Raw genomic sequence first — 17,739 nt, 5'->3', positions numbered from 1 at the left:
GACATTGGTCAATCAACCTGTCAATCACGACGTAACCACGCCCTAATGCATACCCTGCTTTATCGTCAAATATAAAATCAGGGAGGCCGATGTCACAAATGAACATCATACTGCATTGAAGAAGGCTTTAAACTAGCGATTGAGACAATAAACACATTTTGAAAACGTTTACTGAGGTGGCCTTTTGATAGAATGCAGTTCTAAGTTACTTCCTCGTTGGCTTCATTTCAGAGGACCAGAACTCCCCACCTGGTTCCACCACTCATGTATTAAACTCACCTTTTTTATGAAAAAATGTGTTGAATATTAACTACATTACAAAAGCATGACAAAACAAAAAAAGCTCATTGCCCGCCATTTAACGAAACAATAATAAAACATTATGTGAGATATCAGCAGAGTGACGTTTTGAACTCAGACTGGGATCTACAGTATGTATGAAAATGATGCTACAGCAAAGCATGACCTAAAACAGCATCATGATGAATTCATTCAATTGGATGACCAGTTATTTGGTTTGAAAACATGAACTATATAATAACCTGTCACCCTCACTTTGTTTGGAGCTGTCCTCTCTCTGTCTGACCCGAGTTTCTGACAAGCCCTGCTGTAATTAATACTTGTCAAACACCTCAACATGCAACCCCCATTTCCACTTACACACACAAACACACATATTAACAAATACCTCCTCGTAACACAAGACTGTCGTCGCCAAGTCCGCATACCGCAGGCTAATTGACTCTTGACTGAGAGATCATGGAGTGAGATTTCACTAATTACCTGAGTCTGCAGTCATATTAAAGACAACACACATACACACTCATACAGTACACACACACACACACGGTCCACTTATATTTGTATTCACAGTCATGAAAAGTTGGAGAGGTTTTGTGTGGCAACACGGAGAGCTGTCTGCCATTCCACAACTTCTTAATTAACCATCATAGCACTGGTACGGCTGGCTGACAGAGAGACGGATGCAACATGGAGTCAACCGGTTCCGTGACCCGACTGAACGACACAGAGAGACACACATACACACACACATACACACACACAGAGAAGGATAATTGACTGTCTTAGCTGTGCTTTCACAGTTGGCCGGTTCTGGGTGGTTTATCTGAGCTCTGGAGGGTTTTTACTAAAGTTTGGTTCAGTTAGCCACTATGGCAACAGAGTGATAACACTGGGACAATACATTTGAGCTTTTCTCCTTTTTTCTGCAGAATGATTTGTTGGGATTAGTTAGGAATGACAATTTAATTGGAAGCAAATCTAGATCTATCCATCTGATAACCAGCAGACTGACTATTGGAGAGTCAAACATAACAAAACTCAGTACAAACTGCAGTTTTTCACCTGTGTCTTTCTTAGTTTTTAACGATATGACCACACTAGTTAGTAACAAGTAGTTAGTATCAAGATTGCAAATCAGTTCATCCAGTGACAACGTCATGTGATCTGTGGAAACATCCCCAGACAATGGAATCTTTCTACTATGTGATGAACAAAAGACACCAATGGAATTTGGGAAATATTTGAGTTCAGCACCTTTACTTACTATACTAGTTTGGCTTGGTGTAGCACAGCATTAGAGATTACAGGGGTAAAGCACCAGTCAACAGATAGCACAAGGCTGGATGTGTGACTGCTAGCTTGGTCATGTTCCAATGAAAACAGCTGTCCATGTAATTGTGGCAGATTCTGTACTACCTATTGGGTTGAGCACTTATATTATGTTAGTTGGAAGTTGATGATAGAGTAGATAATTGATGATGTAAACATTTTGGTGTTTTAAATCCCACTGGTTCTGTTTAGACAATCAAGGACTATGGTACTAAATAACTGGTATCTCTGAAATAATATACATTTGCTTTACTGATTATGCTACATTCAAAATGATTTATCTCTCAGATCTATAGGCTAAGTACACAGCAGCTGTTATAGCAGTGTTGCATTATGGAAAAGAAAAAAAAAAGTATGTCCTCACCAGTGGCGGCTGGTGACAAAAATGTTTGGGGGGACGCAGTTTTATGGTTGGTGGTCCTAGGTTAGTGTCAAACAAACCATAGCACCACTTAATACCACAGCAAAAAAATAAAAAGAAGAAAGGAAACCCTATCTAAAAACACTACACACTATAATGCTCCCTTGTTTGTCCCAGTATGGTATCTCAGACCACAGAGAGAAGAATAAAAAATTATGAGATATGATAAAATGCCCATTTCACTCACATCACCTAAAGTTACCAGCAGTTAAAGCTGAGTTACCAATAAGGTAATATGCTTCAAAAGAGACACCACCTATATTTTAGTTGTGTCTTCAGTCCTGATTTCACTGTAATCTGTTAGTTATTGTAATACCTAAACAGGACAATAGATGGCGCATTAAGCTCTATACACTGCTGTGATTAAGCATAACTTATTTAACTTTTTATTTTAATAATGAAATGTACCCCAAATTAAATGTTACAGTCAAAGTTACTGCCATCATTTCTTATCCAGTATTTATGCATTTTAATCTTGTATACTTTATTCATAGTTATGTCTTTTATAAAATCTTTTTAACCATTTACAATATTAATAACGGCTGGCCAGATATGGCCAGCTGCAGAAAGAGCTCAGCAATGTTAAGCCTGCTAAAAAAACTTAGCTTCATGCTATTGTCTTTATGGCTGCAGCGTTCTATTTGCATTTTTCAGAAAGATGTTTTAGGTCTTGTTCCCCTGTCAATGTCCACAACGTTTCAGTGCTGACACTTTAAATGTGCGAGCAGATAAAGCAATAAAAGGAATAACTCACACTGAATCCAGCTAGCCAGCTCCGTTTATCGTAATAGCAGTGGGAGAAGCTCCGGGTCTCAGCTCGTCCTTTATCACCTGTAGCTGCAGAAGCCGGTCGGTCCAAACTGCTTTATGGTCTTTTTGTCTTTTTGTAGAGAAATTACTAAATAATCTTTTTTAATTTCCGCGGCTCCACTTTAACGTAAATTCCTGAAACTACTACTATGAAGTTAAAAAAAATAAATAAATATGTATATATATACATATATATGGAGAGAGAGAGAGAGAGAGAGAGAGAGAGAGAGAGAGAGAGAGAGAGAGAAAGAGTTTGGTTACAGTAGTTACAGCAGCTGACGGGGATGTGAGTGACAGCCAGAATAGTCCAATCACATTAAATTAAAAAACATAAAAGTGGGGCGTGTCGAGGGCGCACTGACCTTTACCCGCCTTTACCCTGGGAAAACTGAAGGAAGCCAATCAGAGAGCAGCTTCAGGTCAAGTGCTGTTTGAGTTGACTGTCATTGGGCCAGCGCTGCACACAGGACATCAAGAAATTAATAAAACACCATTTGGAATCGATTTATAATGAATGCTGACAGGTGCTGAGAAACTAACAGGCGCATTTTACAAGCAAATACTTTTTATTTCATAATTATTTAGCATTATTTAATTAATTTATATTTATATTTATATTTCTTTATAGTAGACTTTCTCTAGATTTTTAGAGGGGGGCAACAACTACTGGTCCTCACCAGGAAAAACCAGCAAGACTTGTTTGTTGTTAAAATTTAGAATTATAAAATTATGTTTTACTAACAAGTGACCTGGTTCTGCCTTTCCGTCTACAAATAGTTAAAACGACAACGCAATTTCTAAAACTGCAGATCACAGTTGACATTTTCCTTGTTCCAACAGTAAAAATTCATTTTTTCAAACCTAGATCTTTTTCTTTTCTTTTTTTTTTTTACATAGAAAAGTAATTTTAGTTACCTAAACTTTACCAACACCTTAACCATAGAGGTGGCCATCAGAAAATGCAAGTAGTATTAGAAGCAATCAAGAACTGATTATGTTGTTAGTGATGTAAGAACAATTGTAAACTTTGGTCATCATGTAGTAGAAAGATGCAAAAACGTAATAATTTATGGATATTTGATGCATTTAAAAGGCCTCTGTGTGTGTACAGTATAGTGTTTGATTAATCCTGCTGTAACATTGTGACGAAGGCAGATGTGCATATTGGTCTGAGGCTAAAGGAAGTAGCTGATAACTTTATTTCCACCACAGAAATACTTCCAGATCTGTCCTGTCTGCCATAGAACAGCCATGAAAACACTGCGTGTTTGCATGGTGGAGAACAGCATGAGGTGATTAATATTATAATGAGATCAAATTCTTTCTTCACAGACACCGAGGATGAGAAGGGAACAAACTTCCGATTTCAAATCATCATCTGACAGAGAATATTATTTCATTTTATTTTCTTTTTTCTTTTTTTTTTTTAATTTATCAAAGTCAGCTCACACAGACAAACCCACACATTCTCAGTCAGGGGTTTGTGATATTGTGCCCTTCTACAGATTCAATTACGTGTCTTTCATCAGCCAATTACAGCGTAGAAATTCACAGCTGTTACCACGGCTGCAGGAGTCCAGGCAACCCCCCCTACGCCATTGCATGCCAAATGATTGACGCACACTTCCAAACAAACACAATACGCAGCTGTGAGCGCACTGCCAAAACAAGCCGTGAATACAGCATTCACCTGAATGAATGTGGGTGACGTATTCGTACACCTTCTGTCCAATTAATCCACACAGATACCCCGACTTTTACATCCTGACATACTAAATCATTCGCTGGCTTTATGGGAAATTATTCCCTGCAACCTGGGTCTTATTTTTACACTTGCCAACATTGCAAAGAAGTTCCTCACTTTGAAACACACCCCCAGGTTCATAACAGAGTAGTTCAAACAAGAAGGCAATCCAGGTACTCCAAATATAAGAAAATGTAACAGTGAGGGAGGAAATGAAAAACTTTTATTTAGTGGCAAAACCATTAACAAAACCTATTTCGCCCCCACTGTAGGTCTTCGTCATGGCTTTAAAGCAGGCGGCGCAGGTGTAGTCTCACCTGTAGAGTATCAACATTCAATTATTTTTAATTAGTTTCACCTGTCATGTCAATTTCTGGGTCATGTGATTGCCTCCCACTGGTTGTTTCTATGAAATAGTTGAAGTGACTTTGACTCTGACCTACAGCAATACATGTATTATTATCAATATTACCATCTTGCGCAGTAAGAGAACTTGAGCAACACTTCCGAGCTGCTTTGAAATGTTTTTAAAAAATATATATTTATTGATTTGGGATGATTGTGTACGTGTGTGTTTGTGTTTTTATTACTGTCTATTTTCTATTTTTTATATTCAGGCATGGCACAGCAAATTTGTTTTACTTCTTGTGCAATGACAATAAAGTCTATTCTAATTTGTGTTCTTATATTTGGAGTACCTGGATCATCTTCTTGTTTGAAGCACTCTTTTCCTTCCCTCAGGTTAGCCAAGCTTATTTGGAACACAAAACAGATTGTTCAGCTTCATAAGTTCCTCCAAGTAAGGTGATATGAGAGCTAAATCTGGACTATTTACCATCTATTTAAACAACTGTTTGTGTTTCTCATTGCAAAAAAGTCAGTGTTTTCCGACCTGTACAATTACATCTACTATGCTATCAGAAATAGAAATAATAGCCAAAACTTCAACAATAAAATACAAAGTTGTGACAATAGTTTCTCTCATTGTCAGGTAATATATTCATTAATTCATTACAGGACCAGGCTGGCATTGTTATAGTTTTCTTGTGGTCAAATCCCATGAAAGGATTGAAACTAACAATTGTAATATACAATACATGATGACATCAGTTGTCAGTAAAAATAAGTCATAAGTGGATATTTTCCTCTTCAAAAAAGTCTCATAATTTCCTAAAATCTCATCATTTCAGTTTGCGGTTGATTCATTCTATATGAAGATATTAGTCGTCACTTGAAATGGGTCATGAGTGGATATTTTCATTCTCAAAAGAAGTCTCATAATTTCCATTAAACAGCTGGTCACTGTACTTCTTAGCAAATGTTACTTAACATAGGAGAAATAATGCATTTGTTAAGGACTATTTTCAGTAGCAGATTAACCCACATTTGGTATTCTAGTGAGTATTTCCCGCAGAAGGGTGGTGTGTGTGGGTTTGAGTGAGTGTGTGTGTTCATGGTAGTGAAGGAACATGGCAGTCAGTGCAGCAGTGTAGCTCACTGGTGTGTTTTTAGTAGTTTTTGGGCAACAATGGAGCTTTATAAACGCCCATTGAATATCACCCTCCTTATCCTTTAACATGCATTAGGTGGTTCACTGGCTAAACTGGAAAGTCCAGTCATGCAAAAACAACACCTTGATTCTGACAGAAACAGAGTGTGAAACAGACAGTAACAAAGACAAAAAGGTTCAGGAATCAAGTCACTTCCCCCTCTAAACATCTATCTCTCCCTGCGCCACCAAATATGGCCACGCTGCTCCGCCTCACTTCCTCCTCTGTCACGCATACACAAGTTCAAGCGAGCACACACAAAAGAGCCGGACCCATGCAGACACACAACACATTTGTGTACATATTTATACTGAAGACACGCATATATGCGGCCACACGCACACAGACCCCATCACCAGATTTCATCCATTCCCTGAGGCTAATTTGCCCCCCTACCAAAAGCTTTCACACTAGGGTAGTTTCCTAAGTCTAGCTCCCAGAGAGAGCGTGTGTGACAGGGCGTGTGTGTGTGTGTGTGTTTACGGGGGGGTATGTGTGTGGCAGAAAGCAGTAGCCTCTTAGGGTGCCTGTGCTTTAGCCATGGTGTTGTCCCTGTGGATGAGAGTGAAGAGGAGTCTTTTCTTTGCTGCTGCTGACTTGAGTGCTCATATGAGTGCCTGGAACAAATGGATTAGAGAATAGTACAATCTGAGGAGCTGGTATGCCACCTCACTCCAGCACCACACAAGACTCATCTCACAGCAATTCATAGGAATCATTTCTATGAGAAAGCAGCAGTGCGCCATGGCTATGTAAGGCCTTTATAGGAAAATGAAAAGTCTCTGCCCTGGAATATTGCTGCTTTTTTATTGATGGTGGACTGTTTGAATGTTTAAATGTACATGGTTGATGTATTTACATGGAGACGGCTTATCCTGTAAAGCAATAAGCATTCTTTTGAGCTTTCACAATTTGCGTATTATACAGTATCAGCATTATTTTAGAAATGTGTTTTATGCTTTTAAATAGTGCAAAATGTCATTGCTGAACAGTAGAATAACCTTTAATTGTACTCCAAAGACATTCATCTGCAAGCAACTTGTAGATTATTCATATTCAAATAGCCTCCTGTTGTCCTGGGTCAATTTCGTCCTGAAAAATTAGGTATAGTTTCTTTAAATGAGGCCTATTGATCATTATTTACCAAAGATATGAGTAAAAGCTGTGGTAATAAGTTAGAATGATGTTGGCTAAAGTGGTCTAACACAGAATTGGGTGATAATTGCATAAGTTGCATGGTTGATAGGAAGACAACATAAAATTAAAACAATAAATAAGTAAATAAATGCTAAAACATATATAAGAAAAAAATGTAGATGTTCAGTATTATTTTTAAAAATAACATTTTAAAGTAAGAAATGTGTATTTTACATCCACTTTTGGTTGAGTTGGACAAAAGAGCTATTGACTTACATACTGTATTGATAATAGTATTTTATTATATTATCCACTTAGTATCCATCAGTATACTGATCAACTTTTTTTCCCGCCTATGTTTTTGTCAATTTCACATATTTAACTTGGGCATGCCTTTCACAACTTTCAGCCATCATTCCAATAGACTAAATATGAGTACATGTTTGTCAGTGTTTGCTGTATTCATGCTCAGAAACCAAAGTTCTAAATGTATCAAACGTGCCTTCACACATAACTAACACATGGCTCTATGGACAGTGGCATGAATGTGTCAAAAAAGCCTTCAGTCAAGGTTTTGACATCAAAACTTTTTCTACCACCCATTGCCCTTCCCCTCCCTCCTCTTAAACTATGATGACAGAGTGCACATAGACAAAGAATGCAATCAGTGTCACAGTAAATGTATGGTTCAGTCTGCTACTGTAGCTATAGCGACCAAAGAAAGAGTGAAGCAGCTGCAAATATTAAAAAGGACTTGTGCCAAAGTCAGAATTGATGCAGCAGAGGCTGACATATAGTATAGTATAGGTCAAGCTCCACTGCATCCTACACTTCTCACAATGCCATTCCATTAGACTCCAGTTTGTTTCTATGTAACATATTTCAATGCTTATTTTTCAGACTTGACAAAGCTTCTCCAGAATCACAGAAGACACTATCCAACCGTTTTCTCAGGTTCAGTAGTACTACTGATAACAAAGTGACCTGTGCACATACAGAGACACAATCTTTTAAACCTCAGGTCTACCAACAAAGCACTTTGTAACAACCATTAACAACAAACCAGGAGAGCTTTAACTGAAAACAAACTGGAGATTTGGCTCTATGTACTGTCCACAAAATGCCAAAAAATAACAGCAATGACTGAAAAGGCAAAACAAAAAGTATAAAGATGTAATTCAACAAGTGAGTTTATTGTTTAATAGAGAGGTGGAGAAACATGGCCTCCTACCTTATGGCCGAGCCATCAACGGCTCTGGCGTTAAGTCATGATGGATCATCAATCAACACACTGTAGGGAAATAAATGGTACGGTAAACAAATGGCTGCTATTGTATGTGTCAGCATTCAACAGTCATTTGCCAGAATGAGAACTTGTGTAGCCCCCTCTGTCCACCTCTCCGCTCCGTCCCTCCTCCCTCCACCCATCCCTCCATCCCTCCATCTCCTGTCATCTGTCCCACAGGCAGCCCGTCCTTCTCAAGGTCTGCTTCATCGTTAATCATCACAACCCCCCCCCACCGCCACCCCTCCGATGCTCGAGTCGTGTGTCGCACAAAAATAAACACACGCGCACACACACACACACGCATGCGTGCACGCCGCGTTAATCACTCACTCTTAACACTGCGCCCCGAGTGTAATTATTCAAAGCTGTCTGATCTTTTATTGTCGCTCTTGTTGTGCTCGGAGCAGATTGACGCTCAAACATTAAGCGCCCCGTCATTGTCCATCATTAAGTCTTAAAGATTAAAAAAAAAGAACAATCATAAAGTGACACACAACCCTTTCTGATGGATTTCTTTACAATGTGAAGAGAGAACAGACCAAACACTCAATAAAAGTTGGTTGTAAATTAAACAAAAGGCAGACTTGTTTTGACCTTTTAGTCTACACAATTAAATAGTAAGAGTGTAAAAATATAGCTAATTAAATTCAATCAGAAAATGGTGAACAATTAAAAAAAAAAGACTGTTATTAAAGTTATTAAATCATTACCAAACCCCACAGAAGAATAAACAAGAGATAGATAATATGCTAATGTTGAATATTATAATAAACATTGCTTATTGAGTTTGGTGATAAAATCTAATAAATATCAGTGTTTGCATGTTTTCAGCTGTCTGGGTGTTGTGGCTGCTTCAGCTTCCCAGACACTTCTAACAAGCAGACTTTTAACATGTTAGCTCAGTATACAGCCTGAGAGGAAAGTGCTGCCTCACAAGCTGAACCTTGGGCGAGACATTTGGAATTGAAAATAAATAATAAAAGGTATACTTTTAAAATGTCCAACAGGCTAAAAAGGACAAAAGTGATGTTCGGTGCAATGTTCAACAAAGGAATGTAGAACTTATGACTCGAGTATCAAACATTTTTAAAAAGGTAAAAAAAAGGGACACACACACGGACACACCATATTTACATTATGTTTAATAAAACCATGCATGCTTTTTTTTTCTTTTATTGTATTTAATTTTGAAATGTTATTTGATGCTTGCTGCTCTTGTGGAAGGTGGACACTTTGAAAAACATGTGAACCTATGGCATATAGCAAGCTAAAGCAAGCTTTTTTTAAATGTAATTATTTTCTATAAATTTTTCTATGAATTCCAAATGACTGCAATATACTATAACACATTTAAATCTGTACTGTAAATATTGTTATTGATTGACTTTAACTCATTTCTATATTCATTAATTGTTATGTTGTATCACTGGGTGACACACCTAAACACATTACAAAATATTTTTGTAATAAATAAGTATAAATAAAGTATATAAAAATAACATCTAAACATCATATCTAAATTTTGTATGTTTTTTTATCTTCTATCTTAAATTTGTTTCTGCTTTTTAAATAGTCTATTTAAATACTGATGAAGACTGAAAGCGTGCTGGAGCTTTGATTTTTTTAGACTTTTCCCTTCTCCATGAACCCTTGGATGTAGATGAAGTTGTGCCAGAAATCTCCACCCTGCTTCTACAACAGTGTAAAAATACAAATAAAGATAAAGAGTATAAGTACTGTGTGTGAGTGTGTGTGTCACATGGATTATTGAGTCATGACAAGATGGCAAATTTGAGGCCCAAAAATAAAAATACAGATGAGCTGACATCTCTTCCAAACGAATGATCTCTTCATATCCATATAAGGTCATTATATTCATCTACCTCGCTACCAGATGTATCTTTTCATTACATTTCAACATTATTAATCACCAATTGACAGCTGCAGAAAATACTCATTGAAGGAAGAATTGAAAACAGAAAAGAAGTATGGATGACTTTCACGTTCATTCGTTTGTTCCTCATCCATCTTAAAAAGATGACGCTTGCCTGCTGGATTTGCATGATATTCCCGACCGTATCCGCATGATGCCACCTGATTAGAGGAAGTTCAATCATTGAGGCTGCATGGTAATGCCGTGCATGTCACAGCGACCCGGTGAAAAATGGGAGAAGGTTGAATCATCTGTCATGTCACATGGGTCTGGCGTATTTTGCATGGTGCTGTACACTCAGTCCTGCGAGTGTAAGGGCTTTTGTTTTGCACACACACTCATACACACTGTGTCTGATCAATGAGTGGCAGTACAAGAAACGATAGTGTTGCTTTATGTGTGTGCACAGGTGAAAAAGTGAGTTTGAATGCGCGGTCTCGGCAGCATTTCATCACTTCAAGGCGACTTATCAACTCTCAAGGAATTCAGAAGTCCCCCCCCCCCGCCCCCCCACACCAGCATAACCCTACTCCCACCCTTCTTTAAATGACAATTTAAAAGGAAATGGCATTTGAGCTCAGCTCTTCTTTAACTCTTCAAATACTTTGGCTTTCATGTGTCTGACATTCCCCTTTGGAAAGCTGTGAGACAAGGCTTCAGCCAGGTGATGGGCTTTGATATGCTGATATCAGGTTATATAAATATCAGGTAAAGACATCCGTGACTCCACGTGACCAAGACTCCCTCTCCGCTCCCTGTCTCCCTTCATTTTCAGATGAGGAGTCCTCTGAGGTCAGAGTGTTCAAATAGATAGCAGGCTGAGATTTAAGATATTTCACCACATGCTGCTTTCTCACTCAGCGCTACGCGGCGGTTTCTCGTTAAAAAAAAGATCATTTAACAGATTTGGAATTCAAATTTGTTGCAAGAACATTTATTCCAAGATAAACGTGGAGAAACAAAAGTTTCGAGTTGTGAAATGGGGAAAGTTTTTTTTATCAACCCTAAATTCCAATTGCAAAGTTTTCAAGTTTTCATCCTCTGTGTTCCTCTGTGGAGACACACAGCAGTTTCCTGAATAATTTCACAATACCCCTTCTCAGAAATCATTTATTTTGCATCTCTTCGGAATTGCAGATGGCTCTAAATATGATACCAATGAGCCTTAGCCCCCATTGCTATAGAGAATAAGCCAGTTAGTGGTGCAAATCAAAGTTGTAGCAAATATAGAATGTTTCTGTCAACGCCATTGGAGATTTAAAAAAAAAAAAAGATAAAGATTGTGTCACAAGTGCCTGTTTCATCCAAAATTGAGCCCAAAGCTGAATGTGAACTGAGCTAAATTACTGAATGAATTGGAGGAGGTGGTTGCGCTTCAACTATGGGACTATGAGTGGAACACGCTCACCCAAAAATCCAGTAAACATGTTCCAAAAGAATAAAAAGGTGGCACATCTCAAAATGCCTAGTCAAGGAGGACAAATTATTAACATTTCACTCATTTATTTGACTCACATCAGCATTTTTCTATTATAATGTGAGCCAAATAAACAAGTCAAATGTTAGTACTCTTTCCTCCTTGACGAGGAAATTTGGGATGAACCTTTTCATATTTTTGGATCAAGTTTAAACGGCTGAATGTTTTAGTAAGTTAGTGCTTCAGCTGACTATTAAGCTGTGTTCATGTCATATATTCATGGGACAACTCAAGGTGGTTGTATGATTACAGATTCGGCCAAATGAGGGTTGAAATGACACTATATCCATTCAGTTTGGATTAAATGAACATGAAAGATAAGGTTTTTGGCTGAAATTAAGTGTTTACTAGATGTTTAATGTTGACGTTTGCTAGATTTTAAGACACTTGTGTATTATGAAACACCTTGCCAGATATATTTGAGATTCCAAAAAACTTTTGCAGTCCTAATTACACTTAAAAGTTGGTGTGAATGCTATTCTCAAGTTGGAACCTTGTAATTAAGGTCAGAAAATGCTGACTAAAAAGGTAATTAGGATATCATGTGCATGTCTAGTGCATGTTGCTGACTGAAATTCTTCTTGGGAGTTGTAGTCTGTCCTTAGGTTATTAGGTTTTTATAGAAACATTATTGCAGTTGTATAATCCTAATATATTCAATTAATTGATCAGTTAAATGAGATAAATTGCTAACAATGAGCATTTTTATCAGCAGATATGTAGACTTGGTGTTACTACTACCAATAACATCGTCTTTCTATTCTATTCAAGTGTGCCAGGAAACCATGACAGTGTGACAAGCCTCTTTAACACAGTCTGTTCAAGGCAGATATGTTGTGCCACTTTGTATGGAACATATAAGAAAACATAATGGGGGGCATTGCTGTTTCACCATTAAGCAATCAGTGCAGGGATACACACTGCCCGATTGACATCTGTGTAAAAAGAGAGAGTCAGCATGGTGGGACAACACACACTATATAAGCGTCTTTGAGCACTTGTAAAAGCGCGTTATAAATAAAATGTATTATTATTAATTTATTATATGCTGATGGTGTTGTGTTATACATCACACGTTGTGTGGTTCAATGTAAAAGCAAAGCCATCATCCAGACAGGTCTTCTTTACAACAACATTACAGGATCTCTGGATAAAAAGAGTTAGAGTCAGCCTGAAACTAAAGCAGCTAAAAAAAATATTTACATACTCACTTTTCCCACCTTGACATTTCAAAATGTGTTTTCTTTGAAAAAAGACCCATAACTGAAGAATAAAGTCAAAATCATTTTTCATGCAAAAATAAGAAATATTTGCCAGCTTCTCTTGAGCTTTTTCTCTGTTTAATATCAGTCTCAAGTTAAGAACCACAGTATCCACTGATATTAAAAATATAAACTGATAGTTTTGAGCAATCATCAGGCAAACTCGGTTCTTATTAGCTTTTGTTTCCTGCTGCCTCCACCTGCTTTGGATGATGATTTACCATAAAATAGAAAGCTTGAAACCTTTAATATACAGTTTTTGTTGTTTAAATAACTATTGAAAAGAATTAATAAGCACCCAGGAAATTCCAATGTCCACACAAGAGTTGGAAGTGCTCCAACTTCCAGTTCTCTGAAATGAACAAGACATTAACTAAACCCAGGACACCTGAAATAACTCTTTCCACCTCGTAACCATATACCCTGCCTCCTCATTTATGATGTCAATGCTGCTGAGAATTAAATTACTGAACAAAATTGTACAAAAGCGTGATTGACAGTTGATCTCTGGGGGTTCCAGAGCAAAAACTACCGAAGCGAATCTGTAAAAGTCAACTCACAAACCCCCTGTTCCCAACATCTAGGCCAAAGAAAAACGGAGTGCTCGGGCCCTGCAGCACAAACAAAACTTCATTCCTAACTAATCATTTAAAAAGCTCCAGTCAGTCTGCTCGCTCAGACTGGTTTAATGTCTGTTCTTTCTTTCTCTAACAAAGAACTTCCTTTTACCACCATGAATCCGACCACTCACGCACTGATGAAAACAGAAAAATCATTACTTTTTGAGCAAATCTGCCTTTTTCACTCCCCCTTTTAAACAAACCCAATTTGATACTTATTTGTTCAAATTAAGGTTCCTTAAATGAAGAACTACTTTTAATAATGCTTCCTGTGTCCTGCTCCAAACAATCACTCCAGTCTACGCCCTTTAATGGATCCAAATCAGAGAGCTGTGCTTAGAAAAAGGCTGATCGATGGGTGAGTTTGGCACTTCAGACGGAGCCGAGAGGAGAGGAACAGCAGCTGCTACTGACAGCCGCCCATATGGCATTAACAAGACATTGTAGGGCTACTGCGAGTGAGTTATGATCATTTCCATCAGGAAATGATATCATAGGATACGTGTCATGTGCTAAATGAGCTCTGTGAGATGTATACCTTCCTGATTTCACTGAAAGGTTATTAATCTCATGTCATATCAGACTTTGATGTTACATTCTGTATCTATGAGACATAAGAAGACTTTAAAATTATTTTAAATCAGAGGCTCTCAAACCTTTTCACATCAAGGACCCCTAAACTGACACAAATTATATTTAGGTTTTGAATGGTTTATGACAGAAAGAGTATGAAACTCATGACCACAAATGAGTCATGCATTCAGTCATTGTGTTACTTTTGGATTGAATTATAGTGAAGAAAAATGATTCCCCTTTTGCTGGCGACCCCCTCATGGACCCTTGGGGATCCCCATACCCCAATTTTTTTTAAACACTATTTTAAAAAAAATGAGCAAAATGCAACTCAGTGACTTGAAAATAGTTGAAATTAAAAGTCTAGACAAACATGATTGTACTCCTTATGTAGTCATGAAACAGACTTTTTCTGCCAAAGCAGCGAATAGTCAAGCAGTCTACATCCTGTACTGTATTATATATTTATGGTGTCTCATGATGCACATCGGGGAAAAAAACACTAATACATTTAAATGTACTCAAATGGAAATGACACAGAGACCTTGACCTGGTTTTGCCGCTCAAGTGAACAAATTTAAGGCAGCGCACCAAGTAGAAAACATAATGCAACTGTGATTTTATCACATGTTGCATAAAACACCCAAAGCTGTAACAGATAAGACTGTCCACCATTTATGTTTCATAGACATTCTACACATTTTTCCTTGTTGTTATTTTGTATTTCACTCCAACATCTACCATAGGTGTTCAATTGGGTTGAGATCTGGTGACCGTGAGGATATAAAGGTTTCATAGGGTAAAGGTGATCACTCAACTTCTCAACTACAACTTTGTATTGATCTGCAGTGACCCTTCCCTCTAAGGGGACAAAAGGACCCAAACCATGCCAGCAAAATGCCCCCTACCGTGCAACAGAGCCACTAGATGCTAAATGGACTGTACCTATATAGCACTTTTCTAGTCTTTCAACCACTCAAAGTGCTTTTACACTACATGTCTCATTCATACACATCCACACACAGATTCATACACACAGGCTGCTCATCAGAAAGAAGTTAACATTCACACACATTCAAACACCACTGGCGCAGTCATTAGGAGCAATTTGGGGTTAAGTATCTTGCCCAAAGACACATGCAGACTGGAGGAGCCAGGAATTAAACCGCCAATCTTCCAATTAGTGGATGGCTGCTCTTCCTCCTGCCCCTATACCAGTTATCTGGTATAGGGGCAAATTATAAAGGGGTATTTGAGCTGGGTCAAAAATGATCTGCTCCACACTGTGAAAGGCCAGAATATGAACAATATGTGGGGGAAACCCAATCATTAGCATTGTTTTTTTTAAGCCTAAAGAATGTATTTTACAAAAAAAAATGTCATATATAAAAAAATAGGAAAACACTATTCATGAAAACTCCTGGAGTGATTGTACAGCCACCAACTTTCTAAACGAACTAACAACTATTACAAAAGGTCCAGTTCTGAAAACCACAGGATTTGTGGATTTGCTTATGCCTAACACACTTTGACTCAGTGAGAGAGATGTAGGTTGAGTTAAAGCGGCTGTATATTTCTTTTTTATAATAATGTATCAACTGATAATGTGTGATGTCACCCGTTGTGATGATCCTACAGAGAATGATCAGCGTCTCTGCAGCTCTACAGAGCTTTAGAGCGACTTCCAGCTCATTGTTTAGCTGAGCAGCTGCAACTTTACTGTTTTGGTTCACTCTCAGCGCTCTCATAGTGTGGTTTTTAGCCACAGCAGGCAGCTGCTTTTAGAGAAAAAGCTTTATAAAACCACTGTACACCACCTGCTCAGCACCAAACAGCAAACAGACACAGTTAGCTGGTGAACATAGCTGAGAATATAGCAGTTAAAGAGCCAGGAGTTGGTATAGAGAGCAACAACGGAGTGAAAAGACACTTAAATTCACAAGGTGGTCAGAAACACAACTCCATATGAATGAAAATGTTGCTCTGTAGCTGTCTGATGTGGAAAAAAGCAACAAATTGCCAATAAGTGCAACATTTCCACTTGAAATATGATGATATGTCAATGATGCTGCCCCCTAGTGGCCCAAAAAAAAATCAGTTGATTCAAGTTTTAGTACGACTAAATTTTTCATCAACAAAAGAGAAACAAAGCACTGAACAAAGTGCATCATTTCCATAATCTATACTGTCTAACTCCATCTGAATACAAACACAGCGGAACGTAACAGGTGACTTTATGTTGCAATTCCTCCACGCTAAATAATTCCCTTTGAAGCCGTGTCGTCATGTCCTATATAGCGCATCACATTACGCTGTGAAAGAGTGCCATGCAGTGGCTGCGTCGTACAGGATGTGGCCTATTTTCTCTTCGGTAGGAGACACAGAGAGAGAGAGAGAACTAATATTTCGAGCTCGATCCCATGTGACAGACCAACATGACAGCAAGCCCAGCTGTGCTGAGGGGAGGGTGGTGGAAGGATGGAGGGATGGAGGGAGAGTTTTCCTCACACGTTGCTTGTTTGTCTCTATTTTTTGCCTGTTCTTCTCTTCTCCTCTCTCTCATTCACTTTTTTCCCGCTTAATTTCCTTATCTCCACAAAAGAAAATAGTAAATAATAATAATAATGATAACATACAAAAAAAAAAGAAAAAAGTCATGATGTCAGCGTTTTAGAAGACTTCACAGGCTTCTGTGGTGAGTGCCGTCAGATGGAAGAAGGAGCTTATGATGTACTGTAGTTCTTCTTCCATCATCCTCACCTCCTCCTGCTCCCTCTCTACACCCTGCAAGCCACCCTCCTCCTCCTCCTCCCCCTCCTCCTCCTCCCACCCCGCTATATAGAATTATTGATGCGGTGCATTAACTGGTGGAAGCACCTAATCTCAGAGCACATTGGGGAAAATTAGAAAGAAGATGCACATAGGAGAACAAAAAAGACACACGAATAAGAAATCAGTCTGCTTTCCCTTTTTGAAAACACAACCAGTTTCATTACAAAAGTTCAAACTGTATATATTAATACTATACATCTGCCTGCACTCTTGAGCTTTGCAAAGAAAATGAATATAATACATTTACAACCTCATTTGTGCATAAACTTGAGCTGGGAGGAAGTTAAGGGGAAGGCGGGCAGGTTGAGGGTGCACTTGTGAAACAATAGAACAATACCAGGGACTGTTTGTTTGAATGAATGACCTGAGGCAGGCCATCTTTACTAAATAAAAGGTATGCTCCGTCTAATTGGAGTGAGAGCAGGTACATAGAAGAGCAGATTCGCCCGCTCTGCTGCAT

The 17,739-nt window shown here is 38.2% G+C and overlaps 1 protein-coding gene across 6 annotated transcripts in view; it reads right to left on the bottom strand.

Annotated features, from left to right (window-relative positions):
* Nucleotides 1-17,739, bottom strand: part of nlgn1 (neuroligin 1) — a 304,952-nt gene that overhangs the window by 264,319 nt on the left and 22,894 nt on the right. The gene's annotated exons all lie outside the window — the stretch shown is intronic.

The sequence above is a fragment of the Scomber japonicus genome, chromosome 7, assembly GCF_027409825.1.
Source record: "Scomber japonicus isolate fScoJap1 chromosome 7, fScoJap1.pri, whole genome shotgun sequence".
Classification (NCBI taxonomy): domain Eukaryota; kingdom Metazoa; phylum Chordata; class Actinopteri; order Scombriformes; family Scombridae; genus Scomber; species Scomber japonicus.
This window is presented reverse-complemented; position numbering and strand designations above follow the sequence as displayed.